The sequence below is a fragment of the Phyllostomus hastatus genome, unplaced genomic scaffold, assembly GCF_019186645.2.
Source record: "Phyllostomus hastatus isolate PE091 unplaced genomic scaffold, TTU_PhHast_1.1 phas_contig_196, whole genome shotgun sequence".
Taxonomy (NCBI): Eukaryota; Metazoa; Chordata; class Mammalia; order Chiroptera; family Phyllostomidae; genus Phyllostomus; species Phyllostomus hastatus.
The window spans coordinates 10,856,218-10,869,719 of record NW_025333709.1 but is presented as its reverse complement, the minus strand read 5'-3'; positions in this window follow the sequence as shown (position 1 = coordinate 10,869,719).

Genomic DNA, 13,502 nt, shown 5'->3' with positions numbered 1-13,502 from the left:
GCAGTTCACAAAGAGTTTTCACATGTAATATTCCTTTTAATATTCACATGCAAAATAATAACCATGAGTTAGAGAGGATGTGTCTTACTATCTCTCTACAGATGAGAGGGAGAAAAATGTATTCAACACAATTTATCTTCTGAAGGGTTTTTGTTTTGTAAAGGAAAGAGGCGGATTTAGAAGATGAGCTGGAGAAAGGGCCTGGGTGTGGGGGGAGCAAGAGAGAGAGGGAGGCATGGAGGAGGGAGAGGGGGGAGGTGGGATTGATGGGGAAGATAACTAAAGGCCAGTTCTTCGATGTAACCATCCCTGTGAAGCCTTGGTTCCTGTCCTTCTGTCTCTCAGATAGGTTTTCCAACCACAGATGCCACAGATTTGCATAATAGTAATCATACGGAAAATGCATGCTGGTATAAAATAGGTCCATTAGCCAAAAAAAAAAATCAGTTTACACTTTACTGTTTTTCCTTCTGATCTTTACCTTCTGTTGAAGAACAAAGTTCAAACAAGCTGATTTATTAAGCCATTCGTGAATCTGGCCCCATGCCATCCAACAACTGCATGGACACTCTGAGGGGCTAGACAAAATCGGAGGGTTTTATAGGCAAAAGGGTGGGGCAGGAGCACTACTAACAAAAGAAAAGGGAGGGCTATTTTTAGGCTGGGGCATCTTTTGGGGAGGAAGGAAAGGAGGAGAATTTTTATCATGCAGCTTGCTTCTTCTATCCGTGGGGAAATGGAGAGGGCTCCCATGACACATTATCTCACCAGTGTTGACCAGAAGACTCCAGACTGGTTGATGAAGACTATTTCTGGGAGAGACTGAAGTAGCAGCTAGGTCAGGCATTAATCTAGGTTCGGTATCACGGACTTGAACACAAGTGCTGCCCTTTTGGGGCCCGTGGTTTTGTCTCTAACAGTTCATACGATATAGTTCACACTTAGGATAATATTGCTTATGCTTTTCTGTTGCCTCCTTTTTTTCAGTTAGCATTTTGTGGGCATTTGCTGGAATGCCTCAGTGTCTTCTGAATATTCATTCCCCCCACAGTAAACACCCCGGCTCCCCTTGATATACCTTGGTCTTTCACCAAAGTGCCCTTGGTGTAGTAGGCAGTTAGACAGATACGAACACAGTAGGAACGGTGGATAATTGTGGGGTGGGGCCTCGTCCCCAGGGGACCTTTCCTCCCCAGCATGTTGCTGGTCCTTTGGTTTCGACCTCCTGACCTTTCACATCGCTGGTCATGTGCTTCAGGCCCTTTCCCTGACCCCCACTGGCACGTCACTAGTCAAGTGGTAGACCCCCTTCGAGGAGGAACAAGGGGGCCAGAGAGTAGCCTCACACAACTGGCGTACAAGTGCTCGCACAGCCACTCCCTTAGGGCTGAAGCCTTCAGGACAATGAGGTTCTGACCAGCATCAAATCATCTTAGGAACAAAGCCTCGGGTCTGCTGACCCCCCAGGCAGAGTTTTGGTCAAACTAGAGGTACTATCTGGGCCTAAGTTGTGTTTCAGCTCCAGGCCCAGAAAGCAGCAAAACCAGGCAAGGGGGACACCATGGCTGACATCGGGGCCAGCTGCACCGACTAACGACCCCTGCCCTGGTGCTGACCAACCAGTGGAGACCAGGACCCTGAAAGGACACGCCTGGAAAGCTGATGCATATTCCATTGAGATCTTCCCCTGAGAGCTACCCTAAAATCCCTGCCTTTCAAACCCTGAGGACAGAGGTCCCTGCAAAGTTCTCTCTCTCTCCGGAGCACGTCTGTGCCTTCCCCCTCTCCCTCACCCAGGCTGTCCCCTCTGCCTTCCTTTATCCTCAGCCCTTCTTTCACTCCTGTAACTCCTTTCCTGAGACCACATAGCCGAGCTGGCCCACTTTTTCTACCTCTGTGGCTTCTCTAAATAAACTACCTCCTACAATTGGAGTTCTGGGGCTCTGGATTCTTTCCCAGCCAAATTCAAGAATTGGGGTTGCTGAACCCAAGGTCTAGTAACGTTCTGGTGCCATTTCAGTGCTAACAGCCTTCCTTGGCTTCCTCACTGAACTTGCAGATGACCTCTGAGACTTGGGAGGGGCAGCTCTTCTCATCTAACCTAACAGGTGAGGCAACCTGGGTCAGTTTGTCTAGGCTACCGCACGGCATTGCTGCCCTGGCGTCCATTGTGTTTGGCCACACAGCCTGCGAGGGCCTTACACTGACAGCAGCCTCCTGGGGTGTGTGCGCACCCTAGGCAACAGCCTGCAGAGTTGCAGCAGACTTCCTGATGTGACTTCGCCAACAGTCCTTGTCAGCAACAGTCACCCGCCTCCCGGGGTCTCTCTGGTTTGAACTGCACAGCAGCCTCCAAGCGCGTTACCCTCAGACCCTACTGAAGGCATGTGCCCCGGTCTTGTCTCTCCCTCAGCCTGAACCCAGCCTTGACCTCCTGGGGTTACCCCTCGAGGCACACTGTGCACTCTTCTAGGACCTATGAGTAATACAGTCCTTTATTTCCATCTTCTTTTGGTCCATTGCTAAATTCTACTCACCATCCACCCTGTGTTCCACGTAGCAAATGTTCATTTAACAGGCTTTAATGCCTGTCCAGATTAAATAACTTGCTGAAGGGTAGAAGGTCAGTAAGACTTGTTTAAAAACCTGGCTATCTGGCTGGTGTAGCTCAGTGGATTGAGCACGGGCTGTGAACCAAAGTGTTGCAGGTTCGATTCCCAGCCAGGGTACATGCTTGGGTTGCAGGCCATGACCCCCAGCAACCGCACATTGATGTCTCTCTCTCTCTATCTCCCTCCCTTCCCTCCCTAAAAATAAATAAATAAAATCTTTTAAAAAAAAACACAAAAATCTGGCTATGAGAGTGTCCATCAGGATACAGGTCGAGAGTCCGCACAAAATATACAGATACTCCCAGCCCTAGCTGCAAGGTTGTGAAAGGAACATTTTGCCTAGACACTTGTTAAAAATGGCAAGAAAGACTTCTTTTTAAGACTGTTGCTGTAGGGGAGAGAGATTGAACTCAACTCTGAATGCAACAGGAACACGCAGTGATTTGTAAGCAATGGGCAGGGTGAGGGACTAGATGGAAAATTACCAAGAGAAGCTTTGTGAAGTATTAAGGGATAGGAGGAAGTTGATTGGAGATCGGGGATGAGGGAAGAGAAGCCAGGTGGCTATCAAGGATGGAGGGATTCTGGATAAACTGGCTCAGTAGGACTGAACTCAGCAGGCAAAGGACAAAGCCTAGGCAGGAAGAGGACTCTCACTGAAGTTTGGCCAAGAAAGGAGTCCTTGTCCTGGCCACGGCCAGGAGGTTCTAGTAGCCCCTGTACTCCCCTTGCTTCTCTCCAACCGAGATTGTGACTTTTCTGCTTTTCCACAGCCCTTTGTCTGTCTTTGGAAACTAAGACGTTTGCAACCTGGAGTGATCACTTCCTTTGGCTGCCGCTGTATTTGTCCTGGGCTGGTGCAAGGCCAGGGAGAAGGGGAGCGGGGGTGGGGGTGGTTGATGGCGGCTGGGGAGACGGGAGGATTAGCCGGGAATGTATCCATGTGGTGTAAATTTTCTTTTTTTTTCTGCGAAAATACTTCCTGAGTTCTGAATGTCAGGGAGTTGACGCCACAGAGCAGAGAGCTGCTTTCCTGCTCCCAGGATATCTTCTAAATGAAAACACAGAGTCTTTGCAGTCATGTGGTAGAAACTTTCCCCGTAGAAAGGCCTATTATGTTTGTGTGCATAATTCCTACACAACCCTAACCCAGGGGAGAAAACTGCTACTGTCCTGTAGGTCTAGATGCCCGGACCGTGCGGGTAACGGTAAAACCCAGTCCTCTGGCCTCATTTGGGGACCATTACTGTGACTTTAAAGTTCAAGCTGTATCACTTTCCCAGAAAAGGCAGCCTGAATGTAGACACAGCCTTTGGGTGATTAATGATTAGAATCCCTTAAGAGGGAGCTCTGGAGGAGCCAGACAAATGGAATTGAAATGTTGCATGTTACTCAACGTTCCCTCGGATGGCTCGGAGACTCCCTGCATGGGGGTCATTTGTTAGATCCTCTGAACTGTCAGCTGCATTTCCCACTGCCTGGGAGTTTAGTGAGGATCTTGATCGAGGGGGGGGGATTCTTTTTCCTTTTACCCCTAAATGGTAATTGTCTTGAAGATTAATGTTCCATTGTTTCCATGGTCTGAACGGAAAAATAAAGTTACAACTACATATCCATACGAATGTTTAAGAATGAATCTCCTAGTAGGCCGTCAATAATAGTAAGCATTGTTATCATTATTACATGCCACAAGCATTTGGTGTTTTGATCTGTCCAGAATCTAGTTCTTATGATTGAGTCCAGTTTCTGGAATGCTTGTATCAACACCTTTAATTTTTTTCGGAGGGAGGGTGGCTCAGATCATGCCCAGAAGGTTGTATCTTAGCAAAGGCTAAAATAATAACAACTAGCCCTGGCTGGCGTAGCTCAGTGGATTGAGCACGGGCTGTGAACCAAAGTGTCGCAGGTTCGATTCCCAGTCAGGGTACATGCCTGGGTTGCAGGCCATGAGCCCTAGCAACCTCACATGGATGATTCTCTCTCTATCTCCCTCCCTTCCCTCTCTGAAAATAAATAAATAAAATCTTTAAAAAATGTCACTCTATAAAAAATAATAATAATAACAACTAATTATTTACCCGAACTTAACCCGCTGCCACGCACTTTGCGGGGATGTTGTCATTCACTCTCCACGGTGACCCCATGGAGGAGGGCACTGGGGAAGGTAAGGAAAGGTGCTGTAACGAGGGACCCAAGAATACGGTGGCTTGAAAGGCACAGACACGTGTTTCCCTCTCCTGTACTAGCGCTGAGGCGAGGGTCCAGGCCGGCGGGGTCAGCTCTGCTCTGTGCAGCCGCTCAGAGCCCCAGCGTCTCCCTTCTGCGTTTCGCAGTCGTTCTTCCTCTAACCTTCCACGGCTCTTGGTCCTTATTGTGGTTATGGCACACACTTCCCGTTTTATGGGGCCATTACCGGATCACATGGCCCGTCTTGAACGGGACTGTTAGTTTTTCCAGGGGAGAGAACAACAACTTCCTCACATTGTACCCTAATTATGTAGCGCAGGGGGCAGGCAGCGGGGGCCTGCGGGCCTCATTTGGCTCGACGCCTGTGTTTAGGCCTTTGCTCCCCGGCCCTCGAGCTAAGAATGGCTTTGGCACTTTTAAATGTTTGAAAAAAAAATCAAAAGAAGAATAACATTTCATGACGCGTAAAAATTATAGGAAATATAAAGTTCAGTGTCTATAAATGAAGTTTTATTGGAATACAGTCTCTCATTCATTTACATATTACCTGTGGCTATCATTTACATATCAACAACTGCAGAGCCGAGTGGCTGCAATAGAGACCATATGGCCACGAGGCTGAAAATATTTACTATCTTGCTATTTACAGAAAGAATTTGCAGACCCCTGGTCTCCCCCTGTTAACCATTTTTGAACAAATTGTGCTGGAGTTGACTTCAGGGGCAGGAAAGGTCTTGGCTTGAAGAAGAAAGGAGGAGGAAACCCCTCCCAATACTGGGATAAATAAACTGCGCCCTTTGGATGCCCTGTGCGCGGTGGTATTAGTGGGGTCTCTCCCGAGGGACAGGAAACCCTGCGGTAAACCCTGGATCTGGCTCCTTTCCCCGCCCAGGAAGGAAGGTGTTACTCCGCCACCATCTCCACGTTATTCCAGAAGAGCAGAGAGAGCATACGGTGTTGGCACAGAATCCTAGTGGCGAAGGGGAGAAAAACGTAGTTCTACATACGGGGTGGAGGGGGAGGGGAAGGGGAGGAAGGGCAAGGCTGGTGAAGGTCGGGGAGGGAGGAGCTGGGGAGTGGAAGGAAGTTCAATGGCCTCTCTTCAAGGTGAATATTTGGGAGATTCCACTTTTAGTTAATACCAGAACTCTATTTTTAAGGATACTCCATGACTTCATATCTGACTTTGGACAAAGTTTTAAATTCCATCCCTTACAAAGAAAGTGCTTTATGCCCGAGCGGGCAGCCTCAGCCTTGCTTTGTGAGGCGAGTTCGTGCCGCTTCTCCCGGATCAGTGCCCTGGCCTCACGCACCCTTTCTGCCCCTTCCCCCCAACGTGCTTCTCAGCACAGGCCTCTGCGGGCTGATCCTCTTTCTTCCTAGGATGCTTCTCCGTAGTGGTGGAGCTCACTGCGCCATGTGACACCTCAGCTCAAACACCACCTCCACGCGGGAAGCTTTTCTGACCACCTTCCACTGAACAGGCTCCTTCCTGTTATTATTTTCCACTCTAACAGCCCCCACAGGACTCATTGCAATCTTGAGTTAGACAATCACTTGTTGGTTTACTTGATTTTTTTGCCTTCCCGACTAGAGTGCAAGTTCTAGAATGTAAGGTGGCAGAGGCCACCTCTCTTTCATTCAGTACTTTATACTCAGCGCCTAGCACGTTCAGTCATTCAGAATGCACCAACTCACTGGGTTTGGAAGTTTCCCTAGTCTCTGGGGATGTGAAGGTCTATGGGTATGGAGCAGCACGCAGTCTGCCAAGAAGACTAGCATTTGAGTCGTGCAGAACTAGCCAAGCACTTGGGTTTACTAGTAGTGGTCTGGGGCTCTACGTTTATGGAGGATGCCAGGCGCAGGTTTCTTTACTTTAGAGTTTGGCCCATAGTCAGTCGAGGCCAGTACTTCCTTGGGCATTTTCCGTGCAAACGGCTGACTCTTGCTTTAGACACGGTCAACGAGAGTCAGGCTTCAAGATGGCCCCAGTGATCATCACTTCTGATATTTACCCCCTTGCGGAGTCTCCATGTGTAGCTGAATCAGAGCTGAACGTGCCCTGAATACTATAGGTGTGACGGTGTGCGATGTGCAAGGCCGGTATGAAAGGCGGCTTCCATTGTAACACTTGTCTTTCTTACCCTGGGGAAATCCGGCCACTGCGCTGGGGGGACATTCAAGCAACTCCGCGAGAGGCCCGCAGGGAGGAAAACAGGGGCCTCTGGCCGTCAGGCAGCCCCAGTCTATTGGACTAAAAGTCTAGCCCCTCCCCCACATCCTGTCCTACAGAAACTGTGAGAGATAAAAATGATTATGAATCCTTTAAGCTACTGAGTTCAGGGGCTGTTTGCCATACCACAATGGGTAACTGAAATGCCACTCTCTTTGGGACTCTCTGGTTGGTCGGAGAGATGAACATTTAGCATCTCTTATCCTTCCTCCCTCCTTGCTCTACTCGTGCTCAGCACAGACTGCTGTGGCTGCGTCAGCCAGAGAGAACTGGGTTCCTGTCTCTGTGTTGACGACAGATGCCAGATGTTGGGCCTGAATGGTTGAGTCCCTCAAAGTTCACATGGCGAAGCCCTGACGCTGGGTGTGATGGCATTTGGAGGAGGGGCCTATGGAAGGCAGTTGGTATTAGATGAGATCATGAGAGTGGCGCTGTCATGACAAAGTTAGAGGCTTTAGCAGAGGAGGAGGAGGAGAAAGAGGAAGAGGAGGAGAAGAAGGAGGAGGAGGAGGAAGAGGAGGAGGAGAAGAGAACTCTCTCCTTGCATGTGCGGGGAAAGGCTGAGAGGACACAGAGAGAAGATGGTGATCTGCAAGCCACGAAGAGCTCTCAGCAGAAACCAATCTGGCCAGCACCTAGATCCTAGCTAGGCTTTTCATATCTGTGAGAAATACATTTCTTTTGCTTAAGCCACCTAGTCTACGTCATGTTGCTGTAGCTGTCCAAGCCAAGACGCCAGATAATTGTTTTCTTGCTCTTGGAAGACATGAAACACCCCAAGTCTTAGGATACCTTTGGGGAGCTGAAGTGCTATTCTGCAGTGAGGAGGTGGTGGTAACTTTTTATGTCTGAGATGGTGCATGAGGAGACCGCGGGGCCTTGAAGGAAAACCACAGAAAGGACGGTAGTGGGGTTCTGAGCCTGTAAGATTTCCTGTCGAGGGATAAGTCTGAGGCTTATGGACAAGGTAAGAGACAGACACGAAGGAACTTTCTTCCAGTTTCTAGAGCACTAGCTGCATGGAGACTTGGACAGCAATGACTGGCTTGTCCAGGCAGGCTGCCACTCCGCCCTCACGTCCCGTTTTAGAAGTGCCGCCCTGACTTCCTGATTCCATCGTAAGGCAGAAACTTGCCACTTATTGCACCTCAATGTGGCATCTCACTGGTGTGCAACAGTCTCGTGTTCACTACCTGACTTGGAGACAGGTGTGTTCCAGGTGTGTGCCCCAGAACTCTGACACCGTACGCACAAAGGTTTATGGGAGAGTGCTCTTGGGACCACCACCTGTGGAAGGGAAGGGGAGAAAGCAGGCCTGTGCAGAGGGACCAGTGGCACTGTGATGCTATCTTCGTGAAGGTTTCAGGTAACCCCTTGGGGAGCTGTAAAGCTGGGACGGCCCTTCATCAGTGTCCCACACTAGGGAGAAGGGGATCAGGCATTTATATGCCTGTGTCACCTAGTCATTGCATGTAGACTCACCTGGGGAGGGTGCGTGATCTTGGACATGATGTTGCTCTTAAACCAGGCAAGTCCAAAATGGTCTGCTAATGGAGGGCTGCCTGTGGGCAAAGGTCCCATCAGCTGGCAGGGTTAAGTCCTTTGGTTTCTGGAAGCTACATCAGGATGTCTACGAGAGATTGATTAGGGCAGGTGAGAGTAGCCTGAGGACAGGGTGTGGTGTGAAAGAAGGAAGAGCCCATCTGGGATTTGGAAAGGGAACCTGGGAAAGCAGCTCCCTGACATCCTTAGGTCAAGGATGCACCTCCCGATGTGGCCCTTCGCCTACCCCTGACCCGCTGGTCGGGGTCCATATTGTACCATTACTGTTGTCACTGTACCCGCAGATTCTGCTTTTAGAAGAAATAGGATTCAAGAAAGCAAGAACACATAAAGCTGCAACCATTATTCTTTTAAATGTTGAATCTCAGACAATTCCTTGTGTAACTTAATTTTTACCTTTATTTTTGCATGAGAGAAGATTCAGTTTCTATTTATGGAGTCCTGACGGTGTCTCTGAGCTCATGAGCTTCTGTGTCCTCTGGCCTTTGAGTCAGCCCTTCCAAAAAATATCTGCAAATGAATGCCCTTCAGCTGGAGCTAAAAGTCAGATATTAATATATCGTGGGTTTTTAAAAAATTTATTCTGACTTTGGAATTAGTGAGTATATAGGGGACATTTGTGTGTGTGTGGTGTGTGTGGTGTGTGTACAGCGGGGGTCTGACTGAACTGACCCAGCTGGGCCTCTGGCCTCTGCATGCCTGGCCCTGGGCGTGCTCTGCTGTGGGCGCGGCCGTGATGGGAATCGCTCCACTGAACCCTTTATCTCGGACTCTCTTTCTTATTAGTACGATCGTGTGTTAATTTTCTAAACTAAGGAAGCATTTAAAAGAAAGTGGGTGGGAAGGATATTGAGGTTAAATTGAGGGGACAGAAATCTAGGGGTTCCATTTCTTTTTCTGCACCGGGAGACCACCAGGATTTTTCTGCCAAATGATAACAGACTGATTTCCTAATCAAACAGAGGATTGTGCGAGCCATTCAGACCTGTGTCCCTGCTCATTTCACAGCTCCAAAGAGGAGCTGACGGGCATCAGAAGAGAAGAATTGCAGCTAACCTAGGAATAATAGAAATGAAAAAATCAATGTAGAGATATAATTGAACGTAAGAGCTGGAGGTCGAGGTCATTGAGTGGTAATGTCAGCAGAAACCAGTGGGACCAAGGAACTGCAAGAGGAGGCGGTTCACAGAGGAGAATCTTTCCCCTTGCTGGGGTGGGGACGCGGTCCTGGAGACCGTGGACACCGTGGTTATCGGGCACGTTCATCAAAGAGAAGTTCCCTTCCAGTTTATTTCCGTGACCTTTTCTTTTTCCTTTATAAAGGATGCCTTGAGACCTGGAATGAATCCGAGGCTGTGACTTCGCCGCTGCTATGGTAGACCAGGGCATGTCCGAGCCTGTCCTTGCGCCTCCCTCAGCAGCAGAATTCCAGCGCTTCCCGTCGCCTTGCTGGGTGGGGACACACCTGGCCGGAACAGCGCCCCGAGATCCTGCAGCAGCCTGGGACAGCTGGCTCCCTTCCTCCTTCCCTCCCTCCCATCTCCGTTCCTGGAAGAAAGTTCCCGTTAAAAGTACTATTTATTTTCCTTTGCCAAAATGAGAGATAAAGATATTTTATTTAATGTGTTCTGATGGGGAAGGTGAGTGCTCTTCATGGGCATTTTTCTGATAAAACCAAAATAACTCCCCTCGAGAAATATGTGCTTCTCTCGCATGGAGCCCTTCACCGACTCGGCCTATCAGTTCCAGTGAAATCAATACTGCATTACGGTCAGCGTCAGGAGATTTGGATCGTGTGACCTTGGGCAAGTCACTTAATCTCTCTGCCGCAATCTGCGGCAGCGAACCGAAAATAATTCTAGCCACTTCAAGAAGGGAGAGTAAGATTAATGATAGCAAGGTTTTTAGACAATTGTCTCCATGGCAGTTTCACCCACTCTCTCAGTGTGTGTGTGTGTGTGTGTGTGTGTGTGTGTGTGTGTTTAATGTTTGATTTTCCTCTGAATCCAAATTCAACCACCCACGTAGTGACGCAAAGACAAAGCTACAGTACTCCCAAATGTAGGGCGGCAGTGCCTCCACTCAGCTGAATTTTCTGTCTCTGGACGCAGTGGGCACTTGGAAGGGTCCTCTGTTTCCCCTTTGGAGGAGGAGAGGGAAGGCAACCAAAACATCCATTGGGAAAAGAATTCCTGCATAAATGTTACTCTCTTCCCTTTTTAGAATTCAAAAAATGGTCACCTGATCAATTCATTTAAAATTTTGCAGTCATCTAAAATCCCATATGATTGGTCTGGAAAAACCATTTTCCTACTTGGACAATCTTAGTAGACTTCCGTGTCCAGCAAGGAGTTCTGAAATTCTTAGCTCTCACTCCTGAATATAATATATTTCTACCCCCATGCTTTTGCTCAACCCATTTTATTAGCTTAGTAGTGAGTCAATATAATGCAATTGTTCTCTCATTTTCTGTATTGACAAAGTACTCCCTTCCCCCCCTTATTCTAAGCATGCATTGCTGCCATGGCCCTTCCAGGAGTAATTCACAGCTCCAACAGTTGATTTTATAGGGACTACATCTTTCAAGATCTTCCCTAGTATTTTGTGCAGTTTTGGTTTCATTGATGAAACCGGAGGATCCTAGCAGATGTAGAAAGATTTCAGCTGGTCCGTTGAAGGCACAGCTCTCCGGCTTCCTCACAAAGCGGCACCCTTAATGAACAGATATTGGATGGTTTCCCACTGGACTCACTTCCTGAGTCTCCCTCCTTGGTGTCCAGAGAAAGGGGTGCATGTGAGTTTCACAGCCCGGGCTGGCCAGCAGTTCCTTATTTCAATCCCGCCTCATCAGCTTCTGAGTTCATGAAAATGCCTTTGAGATTCCAGATATATATTCGTCTTAATTTTTAGTGCTATTGTGTGTATTTATATTTCCTGTAGCTTCAGAGGTATTTCATTTGAAGCTGGGGAACCGTATTAAACACAAATAACTAGCTGCTATTTTAAAATGGAAATCCATTTTTGTCAACATTTTAAAAGTACATGGCAAACAGATGCTCAGGAGAAAAATATGGACTATATGAAGTGAGTTTATAAAGCCAGAAAGGGGCCTCTGTGTTCCACACATGAAATCAATATATGCTTCACTGTGCCCATACTTGCTTCTTTTGTTACCAGTGTCGCCTAAGAGTTCTTTCTCTCCTCAGGCCTACGGGCGGGCTGCTTTCTCTGCATGGACCCCCACCCTTGACCCCCACATCTCTTTCCATCTGCCTCCATCCTAGATCCCACTTTATCCTTCATGACTCAGTTTAAACGTCACTTTGTCAGAGGCAGTCCCTAACCTCCCAATATGTATTTGATTGGATTTCGCTGTTATACTATTTTCCAATATCTCATAATTTCTTTAGGGCCCTTCTCACAGTCTGAAACTAAATACTGGTATGGTCATTTCTATAAAATCTGTCGCCCACCTCAACCTCAACTCCAGCCGCACACACTGTGTGCTCTGAAACAGCAGCAGAGATGTGTTCCATCCGACACTACGATCAGAGTTTAGCCTTGTTTCTTGCAGGTGATTGGAGACAGAAAATAAAATGTATTTTTAAATAAATTTTGAGTACCTAGAGATGGTTAAAAATGCAAATAGCTTATGTAATTTACATAGGCTTAGATTCTTCATATAAAGCTTCAGATACTTTTTAAAATTTATACATTTTTCCCAAATATCCCTTTTGAAATAATGGCACTCTGTGAGGCAGACGACACTGCGACACTCAACATCTGTACGTCCTGAATGGATCTCAGCAGTCTTTCAATCATTTCTCCAGGAAGAGTTGCTGCTGAGAAAGGAAGCCTCCCCCCACCCCCCAAAAAAAGAAGCTCCGAGAAATTTTAGAACTGGGGTTGGTCTGTTATTGCTCAGAAATAATTTGAGAAAATCTGAAAAGATTGAGATAGTTACTCAATGAACACATCTTAAATTGAACACAAGTCAAATCCTCATGGCATTTCCATTTTAAAGCAGACACATTAACAACATTTAATCACTCTATCTTTTCAAATTACAAATGGACATTATTCTGCTTTGATTCTGAAATGTGCGAAATACTTTTTTAATGTACTGGACTCTGGAAATGCTCTAGAATAACTTCCTTCTTAAAGTAAGCTTATGGTTCAGGCTTTCAAAGTAAGGAGCCTTTTATAATACGAAAAATTGCCTTTCGTTTGTCTCATTTGCTGGCAATTACTTGGCTACTGGGTTTTCTCAAGGAAGAGTTCACGTGCAGAAAGCAGTCCCATCCCGAGGCTAACCATCCCTTAAGAGAAACTTGCTAACTCAGCCCAAACCTCAGGGAGACATAATTCTACCTTATGCCCTTATAAGCAGGAAAAAACAGTCTGGAAATTACTAAGACTTACTTTTTCCCCTTTAAAAAACAAAAGTCTCTAATCTAGATTATTTAAATCAACAGTGATCAGCAGAGAGAAAAACTGTGCTGTGACACTAAGGTTCAAGTGTTCAACCCTTGGCCCGCGGGCTGCACTTGGCTGAGGATGGACATGAATGCGGCCCAACACAAAATCATAAATTTACTTAAAACATTACGCGATTTTTTTGTGATTACGTGTTGCAATGTATTTAACGTGTGGCCCAAGACAATTCTTTTTTGTGTGGCCCAGAGATACCAAGAGGTTGGACACCGCTGGTTCAAAAGAACCTCAGGAGAGAGTTGTGGGTACTGAGCTACAGCAGAGACGTGGGAATCCAGCTCCTGTGTTGTGAGCCATTTGAGCCTGCGTAAAACAGGGAGTGCGGTGACCCTATATGCGGGCTTGTAGGGAGGGCTGGACGAGGTCCTTCATATCCAGCCCTTGGCACAGTGCCTGGACTGTAAGAAACAGCG